Source organism: Chiloscyllium plagiosum, chromosome 27, assembly GCF_004010195.1.
Source record: "Chiloscyllium plagiosum isolate BGI_BamShark_2017 chromosome 27, ASM401019v2, whole genome shotgun sequence".
NCBI classification, from domain to species: domain Eukaryota; kingdom Metazoa; phylum Chordata; class Chondrichthyes; order Orectolobiformes; family Hemiscylliidae; genus Chiloscyllium; species Chiloscyllium plagiosum.
Genome location: NC_057736.1, coordinates 2514251 through 2540333, shown reverse-complemented (window position 1 = coordinate 2540333; position 26083 = coordinate 2514251). Strand labels below are relative to the sequence as shown.

General features: G+C 40.7%; 1 protein-coding gene across 1 annotated transcript in view; it reads right to left on the bottom strand.

The window, feature by feature from the left end:
• The window catches only part of ahdc1 (AT hook, DNA binding motif, containing 1), a 232527-nt gene that overhangs the window by 67717 nt on the left and 138727 nt on the right, over positions 1-26083 (bottom strand). The window contains exon 3 of the mRNA XM_043717241.1: positions 4763-4800. The gene's annotated coding sequence lies outside the window, so the exon portion shown is untranslated. The remainder of the gene's footprint in view (positions 1-4762; positions 4801-26083) is intronic.

The window sequence follows — 26083 nt, the reverse complement described above, 5'->3', positions numbered from 1 at the left end:
CCCACCATAGTAAATGGTGGAATTTGAATTTTTTATTTAATTTGGAGTTAAGAGTCTGATGATGACCATGAAACCATTGTCAATTGTCAGAAAAACCCACCTGGTTCACTAATGTCCTTAATGAAGGAAATCTGCCATCCTTATCAAGTCTGATTTACATCCACCTCCACAGCAATGTGGTTGACTCTAACCGCTCTCTGGGCAATTAGGGATGGGCAATAAATGCTGGCCTAGCCAGCAACACCCACATCTCATGAATGACTGAACAAATTAAAGCAACGTCTCTAATTAAAAGTTCTAATTAAAGGTTAGTGATGAACAGCTGAAATTTTCTGAAAATGAAAGATCAAAAGACCATAGGCTGCTCTCTCACTGGAGAGAGGTGATTAGTGGGAAGTTTAACCCAAAAGGTCAGTATGTCTTAGGTGGGCACTTCATGGTAACCTGTGGACTAGCAATTAATCCCTACTGTTGGTGTCACACGACATCACAAACCATTCTACTAGTCAATCCCCCTCCTGAAACTCACTCGAATTGAGTAGACAAGCTAACGCATTCAACACACCACACAGTCAACTGGTGAGATAGTAAACAGATAAGACAATTTTAAGATCACTTCACTTCTGCTGTCTTGGAATGACATTTATATGTATATAACTCTGGGAGAAATCAAACAAAGACTGTTTAGAAAGACCCTAGCTCATACAAAATACTGAAAGCGGAGAGTCCTACATCCTGTACAGAAGATTTCTATGACTTAAAGTAAAAGTTCATAAGAAGGAGTTCAAATGATGGGATACCAATACATGGAGGAAACCTGAAGTGAAGGACAATAAATCTTCATTTTTATAATTACATTTATATCTTATAGTAAATAGGTATTTGTTGTTAATTTAGAATCATTAGATATTAAATAATAAACAGTTATTGGTCTAGTATAGTATATCTAATTCAAAATAATATTTAATTGTACTTTAGAAAGCTATGACTTGTAACAAAGGAAATCATATTTTAGTATAAAACAAATTAATTTAACTCCACACTACAATATAAAACTTGTGGCATTGTGGTAAGATATGTAGTTATGCCCACACCCAGCCCAATCAGGTACCCATTCCCTGCTATGGTATTATTACCAAGTGCCTAGTCAAAACAAAGCACTTGCCCCTTCTCCAAAGTGGTGGTCTTTCATTGGATTTGCTGTGTGGCTTCAGAGCACTGGCAGGTCCAGTTTACACTCTTCTGGTGTAGGCCAAGCCTTCAACTCAAATCCCACACAAGCCTCTGAAATGTCTGAGCAATTCAATGTTGCAAAAGTTACTTGAAGGAAACAGCAAACTTCCACCTCCTCCAAGCAACTGGGGACATGCAATACAGACATGTCCACTTTACTCTATAACTGTATTAGCTGGGAGTGTGCATTCTCCTAAAAACAGTAAGGAAGACATCCTCCATGCTCACGCTGCAACGATGATTACTGGCACAGGCAGATAGAGGGCTTCAGGTTCCCATATTCAAATGGACAATCAACACCCTCACTCCGCTCTCCCATTGCTTTAGTTTACACCACTCTGATTGTTAATGGAAAGTTGAAAAATATTTGGATTATGATGGTGATAGAACAAGAATACACAGCTTGCCACTATGTAGTGTCACCTCAAAGAATAAAATATTAATTGGCCAAAATATTTAGTTATATATCATATCCTCCAAATTAGAATGACACAGGGCACTTCCACTCATTTTAATCCACTAGGATTAGGGTTTCCAATTCCTTACAAGAGTTACTTAAAGGAAAAGATCATTTTTAGCATAAATATAAATGTTTATGAAACCATTTTCTATCTCAGTTTACCTGTATTATCTGAAGGACACTGTAAACTATATGTTTGATCTTAAAGACAAAACTGAACTAATAATATGAGACACGTATTGTTAAATTTGGTAAATGCAGCAGAAATGAAAGTTGAAATGTTGAACATTTACTTTTCTTAGATCAAAACAGAGTAGTAAAAAATCATGGATGTTACTCGCGTGGCTTGGTTATTCTCACATCATCATCACACAGCCCAAATATTACAATGTAGATTTGCCAGTGTTGGACTGGAGTGGACAAGATCACAAATCACACAACACCAGGTCAACAGGTTTATTTGAAATCATAAACTTTTGGAGCACTGAGTCCACCTGATGAAGGAGCACCGGTCCCAAAGCTTGTGATTTAAAAAAAAACCTGTTGGACTATAACCTGGTGTTGTGTGACCTTTGACCTTACATATTATAAAACCATAAGGATGTCAAAATGGGTTTGTAAATTAAACACTTAATCATTTAAAGTGTTGATCCGCAATGCCAAAGTGTGAAATCATTGTGACTCTTACAGCTGCCACTTGAGTTTTACTTGGAATTGGCTGAAGAAAGAACATACTTCAGAAGTGTAGAATTTGGCACATACAGATTGGACAAGTTCTGTTCGTAATGGCATGAAGTCTCTGAATTATGATGTTCCTTTAAAATAAAATTTTTAATCCCTTTTCAGTTAAAATGCAAATTATGTCACGGTGACCACTTTCCCCAGCATGGCTGTCACTCATCAGGAAGATGGCGGGAGGGTGATGTTTGGGAGGAGACATTAGGTAATCCCTCCCCATTGCAAAACTAGACTGTGAGCCCTCACTGTTGAGGACATCCTATCCTGGAGCTACTGGACAATCCGAAAGGCCAGCAGCACTAACTCTATAATGGACTGCAGGGCAAGCCACTGATCCCAGATCAGCATGGTGGCTCAGTGGTTAGCACTGCTGCCTCACAGCACCAGGGACCCAGGTTCGATTCCTCCCTCTGGGTGACTGTGTGTGTAGAGTTTGCACATTCTCCCAGTGTTTGTGTGATTTTCTCTGAGGATGTGCAAGTTAGGTGGATTGGCCATGCTAAATTGTCCACAGTGTCCAGGGGTGTGTAGGCTAGGTGGACTATGGTAAATGCAGAGACAGGATAGAAGGGTGGGTCTGGTTGGATGCTCTTCGTAGAGTCGGTGTGGACTCTATGGGCTGAGTGGCCTGCTTCCACACTGTATGGATTCTTTGATTCTGTTGAATGGCAGAGCAGTTTAAGGCGTCTATCCCTTTTTTTTGGTCTTGTCCTGGATTGAGGGAAGTTGGGGCATTCGGAAAGGAGTGTTTGGTCAATTATTTTGTTTTTCGGGGGGAATGTGTTGGTCTTGGAAGGTTTTGGTGCATGGGAAACAAAATGGTTGTCTACCTCCCACCCAGATCAACTGTTTCAGGGCATTGGGAAATGGGGACCCAGTAAACTGGAGTCAACTGAGCTCTCAAGATACTCAACACAACACAACAGGATGTATTTCTGCCTAGTATAAATCAGGGTCCCTCACATTCCCTTCTCCCTAACCCTGTCTGTATAACCGCTTCCCATCAGCGGAACAGAAAGGAAATGATTAGAATTACAGTCCAGACTTGGTAGTATTTCAGCTGACATGACAGCGAGGTCAGATAGATGCTGGGAAACAAGCAGGGCAGCAGCACAAAGGCTAGTATTAGGAAGAAAGTTTGGCAAGTCAGTCAAAGCCAGACAGAGACCCTCAGTTGAGGGGGGATTGTGTAACTATCACACGGAGATGCTCACAGTGTCCTGATGCAGCTAACGAAGTCATGATTTCAGACCCAAGAGATGATTAGGATGCGCATGCCTGGTGCAGCTCATGTTGGGGACCCCATATTAAATCTTTAATTACTTAATGTTGTTGTTCTCAACATGTGACTGAGTCTAAATGATGCATGCCGGGCTGAATAGCTGCATAACTCCATTTTCTAGTCCTTCGCTCAAATTATCAACTTTCACTGCAAAACCAGCCATTTATTTTGCAATTAGAAGGTTTTGCAACTGATTAAGCCAATAACCACCTGCAATCCTAACCTGGTTACAATATTACTGTCAGAATAAAGAACCGATAACAAATGGATTTATTTCCTTGCATTGTTTTGAAGTTAACATTTCAGCCTTTTATTCACTTTCTTTTAACAGGAAGTCAATGGGGAACTCCAATAGTCTCCTTCCTTTTCCTTCTGGAAGTGTCAATACCTTTAATGTAAACACTCAAACTGTAATTGTTTGAAAGCTTCTGGAATCAACTATTAATAGTAATGACATTTATGATTGAAAGAAAGCATCCCAATTTCACTCAATCTATATTTTGGTCTCTAACTTAATATCTTTCTAAATACAGTCAACTAAGTTAGGTTGTTGTATCTGTCAGAAACATCGCTTGTCTGAATTTACTATTAATATGTCACAAGCTTAGTACTTGACAAATGAAAGGAGTGTTAAGTATGTTCATTCGATCTGTCTAAGCACAATTTCAGTAATTGTTTCCATTCGAAAAAAAACAATTTAAACAGCAAGCATGATTTGAGAATGTTCCTAGATTAAAATTCTTGGAAATGGCCTGTGAGTATTTATGTTTATTTTTGTCTTTGAAGTTATTTTACATATGTTGTCAGGTGTCAGGAGATTGCTGATGACAAACCTATAACCCAAATTGTTTTCCATATCATAATTTACCATATTTAATTCTGAACAGATTACATATCCAAATCAATTTAAAATCAATTGGCATATGCAAATAAATGACTATTACAATCTATTTACCAAAATAAAGAAAACTCCAATGTGGCATTGGACAAATAAATTAAGAAAACTAGCAGTGTTTCAAGGCTTACATAAGTTGTAAAGAGACCCTTACCTTTAACTGTGACATTTCTGCTACTGGTCAGTAAGCTCCTATAAAACAGAAACAAAACAGGGTAGATGGTTTTAGTGCATTGAAGCTTAAAACGTCAAAAGGCTATTCCATCAAAGGCTAAATTAACTTTTCCCAATTTACTTGGCCTCATCAGTGTTTTAGATCCGAATTAGATGCATTGTCTTTAGATTGGAAGATTGAAACTTTTCTGTCTCAGGGATGGACAAGTACAGAAATTCTCCAACTTAACTGCATACAATTTCAAATCTGGGTGATACATACACTTCAAAGATCCAAGTGACTAATCATGGCCCACAGTGAATGAAAGCAGAGAAGAATAAGCAAGGAGGGAAGTAAAAAAGATTTCAGTTTAAAATAAATCTATTATTTCATGAGGCACAGTGGCTCACACTGCTGCCTCACAATGCCATATACCTGGTTCGATTCCAGCCTCAGGCAACTGTCTGTGTGAAATTTCTATGTTTTCCGTGTGTCTGCATGGGTTTCCTCTGGGAGTTCTGGTTTCCTTCCATAGTCCAAAAATATGCAGGTTAGGTGGATTGACCATTCTAAATTGCCCTGTACTGTCCAGAAATGTGTAGGCTGGGTGGGTTAGCCATGTTTAATGTAGGGTTACAGGGATAGATCTGGGTGAGATGTACTTCATAGCGTCAGTACGGACTCGATGGGCTGAATGGCCTGCTTCCGCACTGTAGGGATTCTATGATTATCAATGTTATGATAAATAAATAAATTGAACAAAAAAAAAGCTAGCCATAACATCTAACTCCACCATCCTTTGTAACATGAATTTGCAATTTATGAGAATTTCTGTTTCTGACTACTCTTCTGTTCAGCAAATGCCAGTAAAAAGAGGCAACCTGACCTGCCATAAGTTCCTTTATTATTTATGGCATCAAGCAACACAGGAAATAAGTAACTGCAAACCCCCACAACCCTGCAAACTCCAGCTGTGAAATCACCTGGAAACGATTTCATTAATTTATAACACAGCAACTACATTATTAGGTTTAACTGTCCATTTTCTGCCATATTGGAAAAAGTCTATTAGTTACTATTCCTGTACGTTTCCACGTTGAATACACATTTCTGAGCTCAACAAGTTAAGCTCAAAATTCATCAGCCTCAATTGTTTTACACACTCTATCTCATACCATCTTTTTGTTAACAACCTCTCCACAAACATTCTACTAAAGTGGCTGTCAGGAATCGGTAATAACAATCACCACCTATTGGTGAGGCAAGACAAGTGTTCAATCAATGAGAAAAAAACTTGATATTTGTTAGTCACACCCAGATGTGGTTGCGGCGTATACAAGAATTAGCCCATGTTCATTATGTTTTAAAGGAACCTCCTAACAAAATTTTTCTTACATGCTACGACACAGAAACAACACATTACATCAGTGCACAGATAAACCTCTGAACTGCAAACAATTGAGACCCTAAATGACTGGCAGGTGATCTGCAAATCTGATAAAAACTGAATAGAATGGAGGAGGAGGAGAATGTGGTTGACAATTAGCAGTATTTGCTTACAAAACTTTTCAAATGAAACCTTCACTTAAATATCACATATAAAACAGTTTAATATCAGTGGGTATAAAGAAAGACCAACATTTATATAAACCTTTCAAACCACAGATGGATCAAAACACTTCACAGCCTATGAGATACAACATGAAGTGTATAGGTTACTCTGCTGTAACGCGCACTTCATCAATGCAAATTCGCGATTAACGAATTGGGGATGCTATTTTTAAAGTACGAACTTTTAAAACATGCGTTGGATGTAATGTGTTTACACAACCAACACTTGAAGTGCTGTTTCTAAAGGATGATTTCTCTGTAATGCGGGGTTGACTAAGAATGCAACCATTAAGTTACAGAAGAACTGGCTGTACTCACTTTTATATTGTACGGAATGCAGCAGGCTGTAATCTCCAGCAAACAGCAACGGGGTAACAACTTCATTAGCTAATTTGTACGATTGTTGAGGGATAAACATTGGCCCTGCGGATAATTCTTATCGTTTTTTTTCTCAAGACAATGCTGTGGGATATTTCACATGCATGTGAGGGACTAACTGGATCACTGGTTGAAAGATAGCACGTCTGACAGTGCAGCACTCTGTCAGTATCATATCGGAGTGCCAGCCTTGGGCTTTGTGCTTGTGTTGTGGAGGATGCCTTGCACCAAAACCTTGCGATTTATTAGTGTTGACCCTCAAAATGTTCAGTTTTGAGCTGTGCAGTTATTATGAATCAATAATAAACACTAATATTGGAAGTGAACAGAAGCTGATGGTTGCATGATTTCTTTTTTAAGGTATGTCTACAATCTTTGAAAACTATTAGCAACAACAAGTAAATCCTATCACAGAATTTAATCTCATGTTGTTCAGATTATGATGAAAATACTGCACTTTATGTTTGCTTCATATTCTTGGGGCAATAATATTGTCTTCCTCAAACTTCAGCCCATCAAAATATCTGCTAACCACATTCTAACATTAACCAATTTCCCTTCACACATCATTCTTTGTGCTAAACTGCCTCTCAGTATTCTGCAAGTTTCAATTCGATCCTTCCTCATCCTTCTAAACTCTGAATACAGACACAGAGTCCTCAATTGCTCCTGATATGTGCGCATCACTGGCTTGACCAACATTTATTGCCCATCCTTAGTTGCCCTTGAGGTGGTGGTGAGCTGCCTTTTAAACCCCTTCAGTCCATATGCTGTAAATAGACCCACAATGCCCACTTGGGGGGAATTACACGATTTTGACCCAGCAACAGTGAAGGAACGGTGATATATTTCCAAGTCAGGATAGTGAGTGGCTTGGAGGGGAACCTGCAGGGGATAGTGTTCCCAAGTATCTGCTGCGCTTGTCCTTCTAGTTTGGTTTGGAAGTGGTTTGGAAGATACTGTCTCAGGATATATAGTGAATTTCAGGATATATAGTGCACACTTCTGTTACTGAAGTAGAGGGTGTGGATGCTTGTGGATGTGTGCCAATCAAGCAGGTTAGTTTGTCCTGGATGGTGTCAAGTTTTTTCAGTGTTGTTGGTGCTACACCTCTCCAAACAAGTGGGGAGTACTCCATAACACTCCTAAGTTGTACCATGTGGATGGCAGACAGTCTCTGGGGAGTGAGGAAATGAACTACTCACTGGAAAACTTCTAGTGTCTGACCTGCCCTTGTAACCAATGTGTTCATGCGGCAAGTCCAGTTGAGTTTCTGATCAGTAGTAACCCCCAGGATGATGTTAGTGCAGGATTCAGTGATGGTAACATCATTGAATGACAAGGGGTACTGGGTAGATTATCTCCTATTGGAGATGGTCATAGCCTTGCATTTGTGCGGTACGAATGTTATTTGTCACTTGTCAGCCCAAACCTGGATATTGTCCAGATCTTGTTGCATTTGAGCATGGACCGATTCAGTATTTGAGGTGGTGTGAATGGTGCTGATGTTGTGCAATCATCAGCAAACATCCCCACTTCTGACCTTATCATGGAGGGAAGGTCATTGCTGAAACAGCTGAAGGTGGTTGGGCCTAGGTCACTACCCTGAGGAACTCCTGCAGAGGTGTCCTGGAGCTGAGATGACTGATCTCCACCAACCACAACCTCTCTGCCAGGTATGACTCCAACCCTATTCCCATGATTCCAATTTTTTCCAGGCTCCTTCATGCCACACTCAATCAATTGTGGCTTTGATGTCAAGGGCTGTCACTCTCACTTCACCTCTGGAATTCAGCTCTTCCACAATCAATGGGGAAAGCTTCCATGGGAGGAGACAAAGAAATTGCCAGTCAAACTAAAGACTTAAAGCAGCAAAGGGGATTGAAGGAACAAACAGAAGTACATAGCAGGTAAAAACAATGACTGCAGATGCTGGAAACCAGATTCTGGATTAGTGGTGCTGGAAGAGCACAGCAGTTCAGGCAGCATCCGAGGAGCAGTGAAATTGACGTTTCAGGCTGATGAAGGGCTTTTGCCCGAAATGTCGATTTTACTGCTCCTCGGATGCTGCCTGAACTGCTGTGCTCTTCCAGCACCACTAATCCAAAAGTACATAGCAGGTCAATAAAGCTTACAGCTCCGCAGTACAAAAGCAACATTTGACATAATCAATAGAACACTCAAACATGTGTGACCTTCTGCAAGCACTAAGGAAATGCCCAGTCTTTGATCAATTTTATGAGACACATGGCAGAAACAGCCATTGGCAAAGTCAGTGCATTGGAACAAAGGTGATTCTGTTACAACGAGCCGTGCACTGACCCAGACTGCATTGACCTCGGGATACAACAAAGACCATCTGCTATCCTGCCATGAAGTAATCAGAGTCGAATAGTGTGGCACGAGAAAAACACGGCTAGTCAGGAAGCATCCGAGCAGCAGGAGAATCGACGTTTCAGGCATAAGCCCTTCATCATCAGCAAACAGGAACTTGATGATGTATATGGATTAGACAGAGATTCACATTTACATCCTTCTAGAAAACATCACCATCAACAAGCCATCCAAAATATTGATGAAACTTAAGTCACTTCGCCTCAGAAACTGGTGAAATTATTAATTATTGACTAATATTGACACAAGGACATGTGCCAAAATACTACCCCTGCAAATTCTAAAAAAAATAGAAATGGAAAGCCACGATGAAACCAATGAGTGTGATGCTTTCAACATACCACAGTTTACCAATTCCACATGCAGGTCAATAGTATTGGAATGTAAGCACAGTCAATCCACAGTCAATCCACTCCGATATTGCTGATGCTCTGCATCATAGTCAATGCTGATCCAGCAATTCCAGACATACAGCATGCTGTGAGCTAACACAAGTTACAATCCATGGGATCAGTGAGGCATCATCAAAACAACAGAAACTGCAGTAGACCGTTTAAGAATAATTCATTTCTGCAAGTAAGAGGTACTAACATCTCCATGTTCTGATGTGGAGGAAAAGAAATAAAAGTTGAAGCAAAGAAATTGAAAAACTAGCTCAGTATACATTCAGATTTCAGAATACCATTGTTGAGATGAAGTCTTTCAGTGATACCTCTGTTCAGCTCACAAAAGAAATGAAGAGTTGAAAGATAAAGAAAGGAATTCAGATGAACTGTAACCTCTGTATCATCCATCTAATGAAAAGGCTGACTATTTACAGGAAGAGCTACAGATATTGCCTTTCTCCATGCAATGCTGAAGAAAATGACAGTCCTGCAAAGGCAGCTAAAGGTATACATCCAACATACCAAGGAGCTGCAATTTTTGAGAAGATTTGTAGCTCAGGTTGAGGTTCTAGTTGTAGGTTTGCAGAAGAAAAATACCTACACAGCGTATTCAGGAAGAATGGGTACCCAATAAACACAGTCCACCAACTTCTCAACAACAAACCCAAACAAGCAGACACAATACGCCCAGAAACTCTAGCCACATTACCATACATCAAAGAAATCTCGGAAATGACTTCCAGACTACTCAGACCCCTTGGCATCATGGTAGCCCACAAACCTACCAACAGCGGCTAATGAACTTAAAGGACCCTATACAAATGACCAGCGAAACAAATGTCATTTACAAAATACTATACCAGGACTGTAACAAACACTATATTGGACAAACAGGCAGAAACCGAGTCACCAGGATACATGAATATCAACTAGCCACCAAACGACATGGCCCACTATCGCTAGTATCCTTACATGCAGACGAAGAAGGATATCACTTCGACTGGAACAACACATCAATTGTAAAATAAGCTAAACAGAAACACGCAAATGCATTTCAACTGGAATGGCATCAATAAACACATCGATTTGGACCCCATCTACCATCCTCTGAGAAAAAGAACAAGAAATGATATCACCCACCTTAAGAAACCAAGACACATAAATAAAAAGTGGGACATAACACCAGCACTTCACTGGAGACTTACTACTGATGTTACCCAGAGTGGTGATGCAATGTCTGAAATCAAACCTTCTAGCTCAGTGAGCAAACGTATAATCAGATACCAAGGAGCTACAAATCATTCACATACCCATTAGAAATAAACTCAAGCAATGATACCCCAATGGAAGAACTCAAAAAGGGCACAGAGTAAACAAAATAACCACTGAAACAGAAGGAGGGATTCTGGCTTCAAATTAAAATTTAAAAAGCATTAAGTTGAAACACTGGAGCAGAATGTCAAGGAGAAAAATATACTTGACCAAAAGACTAAAATGTTGATGGAAAATTTCATAGCGTAAACCCAGAAGCTTCAAAATGAGCGAAACACTCGACGTCAATGCTAAGAGATCTGAACCACTCAAATAGTTGAAAGAATAACTGAGTAAGTGGCTAAACTGGAACAAAAACCTGGGTGCTGCACAAACATAAGCAAAAACAAATGAAAACTGCAGATCACAGTAGAAAATCTTGACAATGGCAACAGGAATGACAGACAATATCATTGACATCTGTGGAAAGTAACGGAATCTCCAAAGTCAAGATCATGAGATTTGGATGCATCTGCAAATTACCTACAAATCAGATCACCTGCTTTTTTTAAAAAAAAAAGTTAAATTATGTTTTGGAAAGGAAGAGGAATATTGTGTGTGCACGTTCCCATTAAGAGAGAGTTCACCTATAAGGACGGGTTGCATCTGAACTGGAGAAGCATCAATATTCTGGGTGGGAGGTTTGCTCGAGCACTTTGGGGGGGTTTAAACTAGATTGGCGGGGCAACCTGTTGATGTTGATGGAGTAGGTAGTGAACAGCCAGACACAGCATGCAGAGAGTCCGTGAGGAAGGACAGGCGCTTGATACGACAAAGGTGCAGTCAGTGTGATGGGTTGAAGTGTGACTATTTTCATGCAAGAAGTATTAGGAATAAGGGTGACGAATTCGAAGTATGGATCAGTACTTGGTCCTGTGGTGTTATGGCTATTTTAGAGACTTGGATATCACAGGGGCAGGGTGCCCAGGGGTTGGATGTTCCAGGGTTTAGATGTTTCAAAAGGAATGGAGCAGGTGGTAAAAGAGGTGGGGGAACGGCATTGCTAATCAGGGATAGTATAACAGCTGCAGAAAGGGAGGTCGGCGAAGAGGGTTTGTCTACTGAGTCATTCTGGATGGAAGTCAGGAACAGGAAATGAGCAGTCACACTTTATTGGGAGATTTCTACAAGCCCCCCAACAGCACCTGAGACATGGAGGAGCAGACTGGGAGGCAGATTTTGGAAAGGTTCAGAAATAACAGGGTTGTTGTCATGGGTGACTTTAATTTCCCTAATATCGATTGGAATGTTCTTAGTTCAAATAGTTTGGATGGAGCAGTTTTTGTCAGGTGTGTCCAGGGAGGGTTCCTGACAGAATATGTAGATAGGCCAACTAGAAGGGAGGCCATATTGGATTTGGTGCTTGGCAACAAACCATGCCAGGTGTCAGATTTCTCGGTGGGAGAGCATTTCAGTGATAGTGATCACAATTCCATGACCTTAACTATACTCATACAGAGGGATAGGAGCAGACGGTATGGGTAAGTATTTAATTGAGGGAGGGGGAATTACAGTGCTATTAGGCAGGAACTGGTGAGCCTAGATTGGAAACAAATGTTCTCAGAGAAATGCACGACAGAAATATGAAGGTTTTTTAGGAAGCATTTGCTGATAGTGGGACAAACCTGTCTTGCACTGAGGCAAGGAAGGGATGTTGGGGTGAAGGAACCTTGGATGACAAGGGATGTAGAACATCTAGTCAAGAGGAAGAAGGAAGCTTACCGTGGGCGGCACGGTGGCACAGTGGTTAGCACTGCTGCCTCACAGCGCCAGAGATCCGGGTTCAATTCCCGCCTCAGGCGACTGACTGTGTGGAGTTTGCACGTTCTCCCAGTGTCTGCGTGGGTTTCCTCCGGGTGCTCCGGTTTCCTCCCACAGTCCAAAGATGTGCAGGGTCAGGTGAATTGGCCATACTAAATTGCCCATAGTGTTAGGTAAGGGGTAAATGTAGGGGTATGGGTGGGTTTCGCTTCGGCGGGTCGGTGTGGACTTGTTGGGCCGAAGGGCCTGTTTCCACACTGTAATCTAATCTAATCTAATCTGAAGGTTGAGGAGATAAGGATCAGACAGGGTTACAAGGTAGCCAGGAAGGAACTGAAGAATGGACTTAGGAGAGCTAGAAGGGGGCATGAAAAAGCTTTAGCGGGTAGGATTAAGGAAATCCCTAAGGCATTCTACACTTATGTAAGGTACAAGAGGATGGTCAGAGTGAGGTTAGGGCTGATCAGGGATAGTGGAGGGAACTTGTGCCTGGAGTCAGAGGAAGTAGGGGAGGTCCTTAATGAATACTTTGCTTCAGTATTCACTACTGCGAGGGACCTTGAAGTTTCTGGGGACAGTGTGAAACAGGCTGATATGCTCGAACAGATTGATGTTAGGAAGGAAGATGTGCTGAAAATTTTCAAAAACATGAGGATAGGTAAGTCCTCCAGGCCAGACAGGTTATACCTTCGGTTACTACAGGAAGTGAGGGAAGAAATTACTGCGCCTTTGGCAACGATCTTTTCATCCTCACTGTCTACTGCAGTAGTGCCAGATGATTGGAGGGAGGCAAATATTATTACCTTGTTCAAGAAAGGGAGTAGAGATAATCCTGGGAATTACAGACTCTTACATCAGTCATAGGCAAAGTGTTGGAGAGGATTCTGAGAAAAAGGATTTATGATTACTCGGAAAACCATTGTTTGATTAAAGATAGTCAGTATGGCTTTGTGAGGGGCAAGTCATGCCCCACAAACCTTAATTAATTATTTGAGGGTGTGACAAACACGTTGATGAAGCCATGATGTGGAGATGCCGGTGTTAGACTGGGGTGTACAAAGTTAAGAATCACACAATACCAGGTCATAGCCCAACAGGTTTATCTGGAAGCACTAGCTTTCAGAGCGCTGCTCCTTCATCAGGTGGCTCATCACAGCGCTCTAAAAGCGAGTGCTTCCAAATAAACCTGTTGGACTATAACCTGGTGTTGTGTGATTCTTCAGGTTGATGAAGATAGAACAGTGGATGTGGTTGATATGGATTTTAGCAAGGCATTTGATAAGGTTCCCCATGGTACCTTCATTTAGAAAGTAAAGAGGCATGGGATACAGGGAAGCCTGTCTGTCTGGATACAGAATTGACTGGCCCATCGAAGACAGAGGCTGATAGCAAATGGAAAGTATTCAGCCTGGAGCTCAGTGACCAGTGGTGTTCCGCAGGGATCAGTTCAGGGACCTTTGTTCTTTGTGACTTTTATAAATGACTCGGATGAGGAAGTGGAAGCTTGGGTTAGTAAGTTTGCCGATGACATGAAGGTTGGTGGAGTTGTGGGCAGTGTGGAGGGCTGTTGCAGGTTGCAATGGGACATGGAGAGGTTGCAGAGCTGGACTGATAAGTGGCAGATGGAGTTTAACCTGGAAAAGTGTGAAGTGATTCACTTTGGATGGTCGAATTTGAATGCAGGCTTAAAGACAGGATTCTTGGCAGTGTGGAGGAAGAGAGAGATCTTGAGGTCCATCTTCACAGATCCTTTGAAGTTGCCACCTTGGTAATAGAGTTGTTAAGAAGGCGGATGGGTGTTGGCTTTCACTGGCAGGGGGATTGAGTTTAAGAGCCGTGAAGTTATGCTGCAGCTCTACAGAGTCCTGGTGAGACCATACTTGGAATATTGTGTTCAGTTTTGGTTGCCTCATTATAGGAAGGATGTGGAAGTTTCGAGAGGAGATTTACTAGGATGAAGAAATGTTGAGGGAGCTATGGCTTTTCACATTGGAGCAAAGAAGGAAGACAGGTGACTTGACAGAGGTGTACAAGATGTTGAGAGGTATAGATAGAGTGGATAGCCAGAGTTTTTCCCAGTGAGTAAATGGCTATCATGAGGGGGCATAATTTTAAGGTGATTGGAGGAAGGTTTAGGGGAGATGTCAGAGATAGGTTCAGGGAGCGGAATGCACTGCCAGCAGTGGCAGTAGAGTCAGAGATATTAGTGATATATAAACGACTCTTGGATAGGCACATGGAAGCTAGCACAACGAAGGATATGAAGCTGAGTCTGATCTTAGAGTAGGATAGAAGGCCAGCACAACATTGAGGACCAAAGGGCATGTACTGTGCTGTACTGTTCTATGTTCCAATTCCATGTGTTTTGTCTATACGATGTTGTAACTCTCCCTCGCAGTAATTCTACTGAGAGTTTGTGAGCTACTCAGAGAAATCTGTTGGTTTGCAGCATTTCACGGTTTTGAATAATCTAACTCAAAGTTCATTAATTCCTGATGAATCATTATATCATTAACGTAACATATTTGGTTTGGAATTCTGATTTATGATGCTCCCATGAAGTACCTTGAGATGTTACAAAATTAGAAACTGCTGGAAAAACTCATCAGGTCAGGCAGCATCTGAGGAGAGAAGGCAGAGTAGTAAGATGTCATGTTGCATTAAAATGCTCTATGAGTATAAATAGTTCTACAAATATGATAAATAATGTTTCCACAGTCAACTATGGACAGCAAGTCAAGCAGAAATGGCTACTTTTCCTTTTTCACAGTTTTTAAAACGTTAACTAAAAGTCTGAAATTGTCAACGGTTTAAACAAGGTGAAAGGGAGCTTTCTGAGTGAGTCTAAGATTTGCAAGGAGCCACATCAGGGACAGGTAATGTGGCCTTGAGAGTTACACTGAGTAACAAGTACTCCATAATTATATCACAGACATGAGAGGTTGCTATAGGAAACATGCAATAATAATGTTGAAAGATGTGTCATTTAACAGGCATTAATACACCCCAAAAGAGTGCAGGCAAGCTGCAAATTGATAACAGCAATGTTTGAAGGTATCAAATTCTCGATGCAGCATTTCCAACCAATATATTTCAATATTGTTCAAACTTCACAGTATAAACAGTGCAACAATAGGTATTGAAATGACAGTTGCCATGGTTATATGAACCTTTACAGACTACAATCCTGGGACAAAGCATTGCAATATTATTTATTTTAACAGTTGGATAATTTCAGTTACAAATATAGGAAACAAAGCAATGAAAGCACTCAAGGTTAAATGAAGACTAGAGATGAACGAATTCTGTTTTGCTATTAAGCATTACTCAAAGAATGAATTCAACCAATTATGTGTAGTTTTGAGGGCGTATGGCCATAATCACCCGATAACATCGTCACTATTCCAAAATCTCTCAGAATTTCTTGTATTATTCATTCAAGGGGTGTGGGTGCTGCTGGAAAGTCTAGCATTTGTCATCCATCCTTAAGTACCCTCTGAGATATCTTAGCAAGTCACTCGGTTGATTAAGAATCAACCACACGGTGGTGGTCTTTCAATCACATTTCAAACAGCCTGATAAAATGGCAGATTTGCTTCCCGAAAGGAATTGATTTTACAACAATCTGGTAGTTCTATGGTCAGCATTCTTAATATCAGTTTGTTATTTGAAGTTTTCCATTTGCTATGGCAGGCTTTGATCTTATGACTTTAGACAATTTAGATTACAAGTCAAGTCACATAACTACAATGCTACCATATCCATAATTCCGTCTCCAACCCCACCAATAAAGAAGTGGTACTGTGAATAAAATCCCAAGGCACCCAAGTTATAGAACATGGAAACTGATGGTCATGTGATGAAACAGAGAAGAGGAGAAAGAGAGTTCAATGGAGGTTGGTTTATCTCAACAATGTTTAATGTTCTATGCTTCTGGTATTTCTGTGTAAGCACTCTTTGAGACAGGTATCATTCTTCATGGCATTGTTGAAGTTCCATATACCATTAAATGCAAAACAAAAATCACAGGAACATTTATGACCTTAATTTCAACTAAATTCAAATGATGCATGAATCTTTTGTTCAAAACTGTTTTGTTATCCACCTGCTCCAAAACCAAATGTTTTTCCTGCAAGATCATTCTGTGAATTCTTACCATAGATTTTCATGTGTAATTAGATTGAAGTATCTGTGAGAAGTGATCAAAATGCCTTCCCAGTCCTAAAAGGATAAAATCTAAGCTTGTGAGCAATCTTGCACAAATTACAAAGAAGGGAGTCCCCTACACAGTCACCCAATCTTCCACTGAAGCACGCACAAAACATTAGGTTATTTTTAATGAATACTGCAAATATACATATGTCCCCCTTGTAATAATGATATACTAATTATGTACTGGAAGAACTGCCTCCTAACACAGGAATAAGCTGTATGTTTACACAGCTTTAAGGGAAATACATCAAAGGGTTAATGACCATACTTTCATAAACAGGTTAGTCAACATTTTCAAGTGTCTCGTGAAGGAAAGAATTTCAATTTCCAGCATGATGCTCTACACAGAATCAATTCTCAATAGAGATAAAAGATTAATTTGAAAAAAGGCAGCACTCTTTAAATAATATTTCTGCTCTATGATTTTATATACGCATACACACATGATATATCACATATAAAAACCTATAAAATAAGGCAAATCTCATTTTACTAACCTTCTCTTAGTTGATTACATTTAAAACCTACGAGGGAAAAAAAAATCTAAAAAGAAACCGTGGCATCATACAGCCCGGAGATGAAATTTTTCACTCTGTACTCGCAGTTACTTTAGCTTTTTGCCCATTTTATCCATTTATTAGAGGTTTTATGTAAGTTCTCTTTGTCCTCTGGTGTACTGTAGGTGGTTCTTGTTATGTAAGTCTTGTCACTACACATTGCAGACATTTTCACAAAATGCAGACCCTATGGTCGAGCTTGCTTCAGTTGTTATTACCTTCTCCCGATCCATTTGTTATGCAAGTTAAAAATCCCAGCTCTGCAATATTTTGTGCCAGGGAACATCTTCTCCATCATCAGTACGGTGCTGGCACACCACAGATCACAAACACTTTCCATCCCTCAGAGCCGATGAATGACACTTTCTTGACTGTTATTTCTTTAGGAACGGCACACCACAGAGCAGAGAAGCCTGGTAGGCTTTTTCCTTTGCAGAGAGTAATTTTTACTGAGCATGAAGATTAACAGGCAAACGTATTTGCGAAAATTTCCAGTGCCTACGCTCCTGGATGAGGAGGGTATAGAGGGACCCACTCGAGGGGACAAAAAAAACCAAATGAAAATTTGGGAGAAATAAAAGTCTCAGATGCACACAGAGTTTGGTTTAACAAGGAAATTTGGGAGGAAAAGCATTAATTTCAAGCACATCAGTGTGACATCTGAGATCAATTTCCTGCATTGCCTCACTCACCAAATGTAGAGTGAAATCCATTATTTATCTGTAAGATTACAGTGGCCTATTCTATTTATCACCCCCCCCCCCCCCCCCCCCCCCCTCACGCCTCACTTTTTGCCTCACAGCTTACACCATGTTTAAATGGCAAGATCCTCTTTACAGACACATCATGAGAATGTAATAATAATGAACTAGGCCCATTAACAAAGATATTGTAAAAATAAAGGTTTCATTACCTTCAGCCCCAGTACCATTTGTTCTCAAAACTGGCACAAAAAGATGCTCATTAAGCTTGAAGCCATCTGGCTGTAAGTGCTGTATTACGAAGGAGAATTCTGTAAAAAGAAGTATATATGATACAGATGGGAACGGCCACTTTTCTGTTTGTGGAGGACATTGTTAAAGCCCTTTCGGTGGAATAGAAAAACTTAAAACAGTGAATCGTTTGCATAAAAGACCAGTCTTTTGCAAATGTAAATTCTGAGTGTGGTGTAAACAAACGAAATCGCACTGCAGTCCTACATTTCAGCTGGTTTATAACATTTATAGGTTCCCTTGCTTAGCATAAGCCGGGGGCGGGTAAGGGGGGTGCTCGTGGAGAGAGGGAGAGAGCAAGAGAGAGACGGAGAGAGAGATATGAACGTTTGTAATTTTTGTTGTGATCTATAGCCAGACACCAGGCAAAGACTGTACAATTAAGTTTGCCTCATCTTTCTCTCCTCCCCCCTCAGTCTCCCAGAGGTACCGCATGCTTTTAATTTAAGACTCCGAGCTCTGCCAGCATTTTAAACACCACAATTTTCCTGTTATTGTCCTCAGACACAGGGCACTAAAATGCGTACACGATTAAAACAGACCACACAAATACAGAATCCTGTCTGTCAGTTTTCCTACATTGCAGTGGCACCTCAAGATACCTCTTTCACTGTGGAGAGCTGGAATGGGGGAGCTGGTTGGTGCTGATGGTGCTTTTTTTGGGATCAAATGCCTTCTAAATAATAAAGCAACTACAACTTGTCATAAAATATTTATTAATAACAAAACACTGACTGATGGAGTTATTTTAAAATTAGGCATTTTGATTTACTTGCTGTTTGCAGTGATGAGGTGCTACAGTGTATATTCAAAGCAGCAAGACTGCAGGTCTCGACAAAAATAATTGGGTCAGGAGAGGTTGCACAATATGTCCCCCTAGCCAATTATTGGAAGAGCGTCACCACTTAAATTGAGCACAAGAAAAAAAATGGATGTAGTTAAGACAGACGCACTTAATTATTTGTTTTTCAATGACTGACTTAAACTACTGCAACTCTGAGCTTTGAAAGGAGTCTGCTCACCTCACATTGCAAAGACACAACATTCCAGCAGCCTACTCAAAGTAGTCAAGATTGCAACTGGTTGGGAAGCCTGTTGTAATTTTCAGAATGTTTATGAATAATTTCAAGGTTATGGTTCACTTCCAAAACCTCAATGACAATTAGAGAAAATGTTAGCACCAGCACACCCGATACCCCAAGAAATTTCTCTTGTGCAATGTTCCTTTTCTCTCAGGCAATTTAACTTTTAGGAAATCATACACAGTAGACAGGACAGCTGTCAGCACTGGCTCTGCTGCCAGCACTCTTACTTGAGCCAGAGGGATGAATCTCTTCAAAATCCCATCAACTCAAGTATTGAGGACAAAAATCGAGGCTGACTAGTCTCCAGCAATGCAATGTTGAGGGAGTGCTGCATTGTCAGAGCAGTCCTCTTTCCAATGCAATGCTAAACTGAGATCCATCTCCCCTCTCAGGGGGCTGTAGATGTTTTTGTGAGACTGTTTTGAAGAGCTGGAGATGGGCTTCTCTCCCGATTCATGGCCAATATTTATCCTTCAGTCAATATCACTGAACAGATGGTCATTATCGCATTGGTGTTGGTGGGAGATTGCTGTGCACAATTTAACCTATGCATTTCCAACATCACAACAGTGACTGCACTCACTTCATTGATAACAACATACATCGGGATGTCTTGATGTCTTGAAAGGCATTGAACGAATTTGTGTTTTTTGTGCTTTCACGTAACTCATTAATTCCTGGTATTTAACAGCTAAGGTAATACAGAAATCTATAGCTTCCAGAGTGCAAATGACATCTCTTCACTAATAAACCATTGGTCACAGGATGCTGAGATGAAACATCTTTCATTTATGTCAATAGTGGCTCAAAAGTTTTAGAAACATAGAGAACAGGAGCAAGGGTAGGCCATTCAGCACATTGTACCTGCTGCACCATTCGATATAATCATGACTGATTCTCCAACTCAACGTCATACACACAGCGCTGTGCCCTTATTCGCTCGACACCTTTTGGTCAAATAAAAATGAGTTGATCAAAGAGGCTGAATTGCACAATACTATGACATCAACCAGCCAAACAAAGTCACAGAAAAATGTGACAAACTTAAGACCTGAATACAATCACTGAGGAACAAAACATCGAAAACTCCATGATCTTCAGCTGAAAGAAATGCCTTTTATCTCCTTTCAGGTATCTATTTCTATTATGAATCATTCGTCCACTTTACTGAATAAGTTTCCCATGATCAATTCTGTAATAGTTCAACAGAAAGAGTCAAAATGATGACAAGGCTTAATGGTGAAAGTTAAACTCAAACGGCAATTTATAAAGATTTATGATACTATGTACATAGTGAACAATCAATGCACCAACACAAACTTCTTTCATTAACAATCCTGCAATACAGAGGCAGGAGATGTTGAACACAGGTATCCTAACAACACTGCTGAGATGCTCTCAAGTGTGGCAATTGCACAATTCACACAACGCTTCTGCTTTTCACTGCGATAATGTAGATACCAAGTGCATCAATTTGTGGTCCCAATTTAGAATTCACTGCCTTGCAATCACATGTGAGAGCTCAAAGCAGTAATGATTGGTGGCCCCTCATCCTCCAGCCTCCAAGCGATGGGAAAGACATGAAATGCCAGTAATGCTACACTACATTCCAGCAGATAGCTCCAATCCCCACTGCCTGGCTGAAAGCATGGCTGAGTTGATGTCATTGAAAATGACACAGAGAGCACACTGCACACAAAAGCTCAGCTCTCTAGTTGGGAGTGGGAAAACACACATGTTCATGAGCAAACCAATCTATTAATGCCTTAATATCTGTACACTATAAAAATAGCTGTGAATTAGGAACAGAAGTAGTACATTTGACCCTTCCAACCTGCTTGAATTCCATATACCTACCTCAAGTTAACTTTGGATTCTCTTACCTCTCAAGAATCTAGTTACATCTGCCTTAAAAAATATTCAATGACACTACATGAGGTGCAGAGTTCCAAAGTCCCTTAACCCCATGATAGAAAAATAATCTCCTTGTCCCTGTCCTGAAATGTTCCTTCTAGACTCACCCATAAGAGGAATCATCATTTCCAAATCCATCTCGTCAAGATCATCCGGGGTCTTATACACTTCAATCACTCATCCCTTCACCTTTTTCAAACTGCAGTGGATGCTTGCCCAGTCTGTCTAATCTTCCCTCATAAGTTACCTGAAATGAGTGGGTTATCAATCTGGTAAATCTCCCCTGAACCACCATAAATACATTTATATCCTTTCTTCAATAAGGAGACCAGAAGTGCACAGTCTTAGAGATTTGGTTTCATCAAGCCCTCTACAATGAAAGCATAACATTCTTACTCTTCAGTTCAATTCCTCTCAATCATAAAGGATAGCATTTCAATGGCCATCTTAGTCATGAGCTGTACCTACAAACTGAGTTTTTCTGACTCATACCAGATTATCTAGATCGCTCTGCACATCAGAATTCTGCAGTCATTCTCCGTTTAAGTACTACTGACCTTTATTTTCCTGCTAAAGTTATTAACTTCACATTTTCCCAAATTATACTCCATCGGCTAGATCTTTGCCCAATCATTCAACCTATTTATATCAGTCTGCAGGCTTGTTATCTCATTCCAGTATGCTTTCCTATCTACCTTTGTATCATCTGCAAATGTAGGTTCTAGCCTTTGCCCCACTCCAAGTAGTTGAAATAAATGGCAACATGTTGATGGAGCAACATGAACCCCTACAGGATACCACACATCATATATTACCAATCTAAAAAAAGGCTCATTTGTTTATATATTCTATTTTCCACCAGCCAGCCATGCTCTTATGTTACCAGACCAGATCATAAGCGGCTTTTTGGCACAATAACTTTAAGCACTGAAGTTTGGCAAATACCTTCTGGAAATCCAAATTGGGCTCCCCTTTATCCACAGAGCGCATTACTCCTTCAGAGAGCACCAAAGACTGATTAAATCTCGTTTCATTAAATTTGCTATTCCATACACATTCCAGAATACAGTGCAGGGATTCTTTCTTCGCTGTTTCTTGAACAGGGCAAGGTGACTTTATTGCATACTTTTTTGCAGTTCGTGGCAGAACAACTTGCTTTGTTTGATGGGAAACGTAAAAATTTAATCCAGGCCTTGAGGCTTCATTCATTGCTTTTGGGTTTGGAACTGGAAATTCAGCTTTTGACCCTCCTCTCATTCCCTCGTCATGCCTCCCTGACTCTCACCCTTCCACCTCCAATAAACAGTTACAGTTTTGCCCTCCCCGCTTATTAACTCCTTAACAACCAAATTATGCGCCAAGATTTGGAGATCATTCATTTCACACCTGCAGATTCAAGATAGCGATGGAGTGTCAGGGCTGCATGTGAGCTCTTGCCTCCGGCTCATCCATACCCCCCCACCCACCACATGCTTGCTTTCTTTTTATCATGCTTTTTGGTTCTGCCCTCTTTCTGTTGTTTTTCTTTTCTTTGGAGTCTTTTGTGGTGGGTTGGTCAGCAAAGGCAGCATGGTGGCTGGAGCAGAATGGTGGCTCCTCCTGGTGGTCAGAGGCAGAGGTGGACACAGCTCCTCATGGCCACTGGAGGTGTTGGCGACGAGGATGTCTTCCCAGTGTTTGGGGAAGGTAGCAACAGCACCCGGGCCTCTCCACTAATTGGGCACTGGCAGAGTGGCTGGATCAGGATTCTTGGCAAGATGGCAGTTGTAGCCTGGACTGGCAGCCTGGACTGACTGCAGTTGGTCCAGAGCCAGGACTCCATGTATCATCAGAGAAGTAGTGGACTCTGGCTAAGGGGCAAGTGTGGGTTCAGCGTGGGACCCAGTGGCATTGACAACATGGGCTCAGCGGTGAAGTGATGGCGCTTGAAGAGCTGTGACTCCCACGGTGTGGGCAACATCAAGGTGGTGGTGATGCAGGGTGAGCTAACTCAGCTCTCTTTCAGTTTTACCTTTTATCCTTTTTATTCTTAACCTGTTCAAAATGGTGCCGGATTACGATGACAGTTGAAGCTTTTTACTGTAATATTCACTGTAAAGTGCAAGTGACAATAAATAAATAAATAAATAAATCATTTCAAAGCTGCTACCCGAGTAAAAACAACTGCTTATTACAGGCTCACGAGATGCAAGATTTTGTAATTGAAAAATATAAAACTGACCAAACAAGAAGATGGTAAAATTATGAACTCCTTACTAATAATGTTACATCCCCAGCTACATTGCTGCTCCTTTCACAGGGCAATGTTTCACATTCCTGTCCGTCACTGACACATAACGTTAAACAGAAAAGAGTCATCTAAAAAGTTAAATGGAGCTTTTTCAGAAACTTTCTCTGCTTCGTTTTATAAGAGACCTATGCTTTGCATGTTAATTAGTTATTGTGACATTAGTACATGCTTAATCCCCAAAGACCGGAAAGGTGCACAGACTGGTTACACCCAGACACAGTGAACCAATTATTTATTGGCACAGCATGGAGGTAGATGCGCTTGGGCCTCACTGGAACCGTCTGGTGAGAGTCATCTCTGATGCAATGCAAAATCGGAGGGGAGGAATATGGAATTGCCATTTTCCTGGCCCTTTTATTCATGGTGTTGCACCCTCTCCTGGAAAATTAAATACAATATTTGTTGTATAACAAGGGTACAGAATATCTGCATAAATAACTGCGTATGCCAAGATGTTATTGGCTGAGTAGCATTTTCAACTCAAGTACACACATAGAGAACCCTCCAAGCCACTCACCATCCTGACCTGGATATATATGGGCGCTCCTTCACTGTTGCTAGGTCAAAACCCTGAATCTTTCTCCCAAACAGCACCATGGACGTGCCTAAACCAAACAGACTGCAGCAGCTGTCCACCACTGTCTCAAAGTCAACTAGGGCTGGGCATCAAATAGTGGTCCAGCTTGCAGTAACTGCCTCCAGTGAATGAACAAAAACAATTGATCTATGTCAATTTTAGAATACTGGATATAATTGCGGTCACTCTTTTATAAGCAGAAAACATTTACAAGGACATTGCCAGGATCGGAGGGTTTGAGCTGCAGGGAGAGTCTCAATAGACTGGGGCTACTTTCCCTGGAGTTTCAGAGGCTGGAGGGGGGGGGGGGGGGGGGGCACCTTATGGACACTTATAATATCATAAGAGGCATGGATAGGATGAACAGACAAGGTCTTTTTCCCAGGGTAAGGGAGTCCAAAACTAGACAGCATACATTTAAGGTGAGTGTGTGTATGGAATGAGCTACCAGTGGAAGTGGAGGAGGCTGGTACAATTACAACATTTAAAAGGCATCTGGACGGATATATGAATAGGAAGGGTTTAGAGAGATATGGGCAAAGTGGTGGCAAATGGGACTCGGTCAGGTTGGGATGCCTGGTTGGCATGGACAAGTCAGACCAAAGGCTCTGTTTCCCTGCTGTATGACTCTGTCTATACTTGCAAACACCGAGCTGAGATAATAGTCTGTCTAAACCACAGGAAACACTAGTCTATCACAACTGCCAGTAACATTTCACAAAGAGTCCAGTGTAATTTTCCAAGTGATGGGAACAAGAACACAATACTTTCCATACTGACAAGGGTTCCTGGAATACAGGTACCCCGTAAAGTGTTAGTTAGGCCTATGTTTGAATCATTTGGATGTATAATTGACATTGAACAGTGATGGTCTACCCCTGAATGACAGGCTATGTTTGAAGCAGTGTATCCCCGACTCAGGATATTTTAGCAAAACATCCTTTCAGAGCTTTCCCAGGCCAAAAAGAATGCAGGGTTTGCAGTTGCAGAAATTGAATTTAGTAAGAATTGTGGTCAGGGATTGAGGAAACTGCTGTTCCCTTGCTGTACATAACAGACAAAGCAACAAAACAAGTTTAATACATTGCCACCGGGTCAGGACAAAGCTGTAGGTCTCACAACAAATGTGAGTCAACTGTGGCTAAAGCAAGGAAGCTAAAGATGGTACTAAATCTCAGGAGGAAGCTCAAAGTTACCAAAAAAAAGTAAGCCTGAGGATTGAGTTCATTTTATAATTCAGAGGAAGACTAAGAAACTGATGAAGATCGGAAGAATTTCATATAAATGTGGAGCAAGATACATAAAAATGGGCTACAAAAGCTTTTACATGTATGCAAAAAGGAAAAGATTAACAAAGCCAAATGTGCATCCATTACAGGTAGAGACAGAGGAATTTATATATGGGAAATACAAAAAAAAATTAGATGATTATTTTCTGTGAAGGTAGACACAATATAAAAAGTCCCTCAGAAATAATAGTCATCCAAGGAACTAGTGAGAAAGTGAAGCAGGAAGAAACATTAGCAAAACAGAAGCTTGGGAGAAATTAATTGGACTGAAAGTTGACAATGTTTAGGTCCAGATGACCTACATAGATGCATTGATGATTATCTTTCAAAATTCTATAGATTCTAAATTCTGTAGACTAAATTTTCAACTTACATCATCTGATTACAATATTGGAACCATTCAGGAACTAAAATGGTTTGAAAGGGGAGAAAACATGGATCCAAAATGGTTGCAGTGCTCACCTGACCCAGATTGAGGCAAATTCAATGAACTAATGTGGAATAATAAAAATAATCTGAACTGAAATAACCATTTATCTAAAGGCACTAAAACCTTCAACGAAT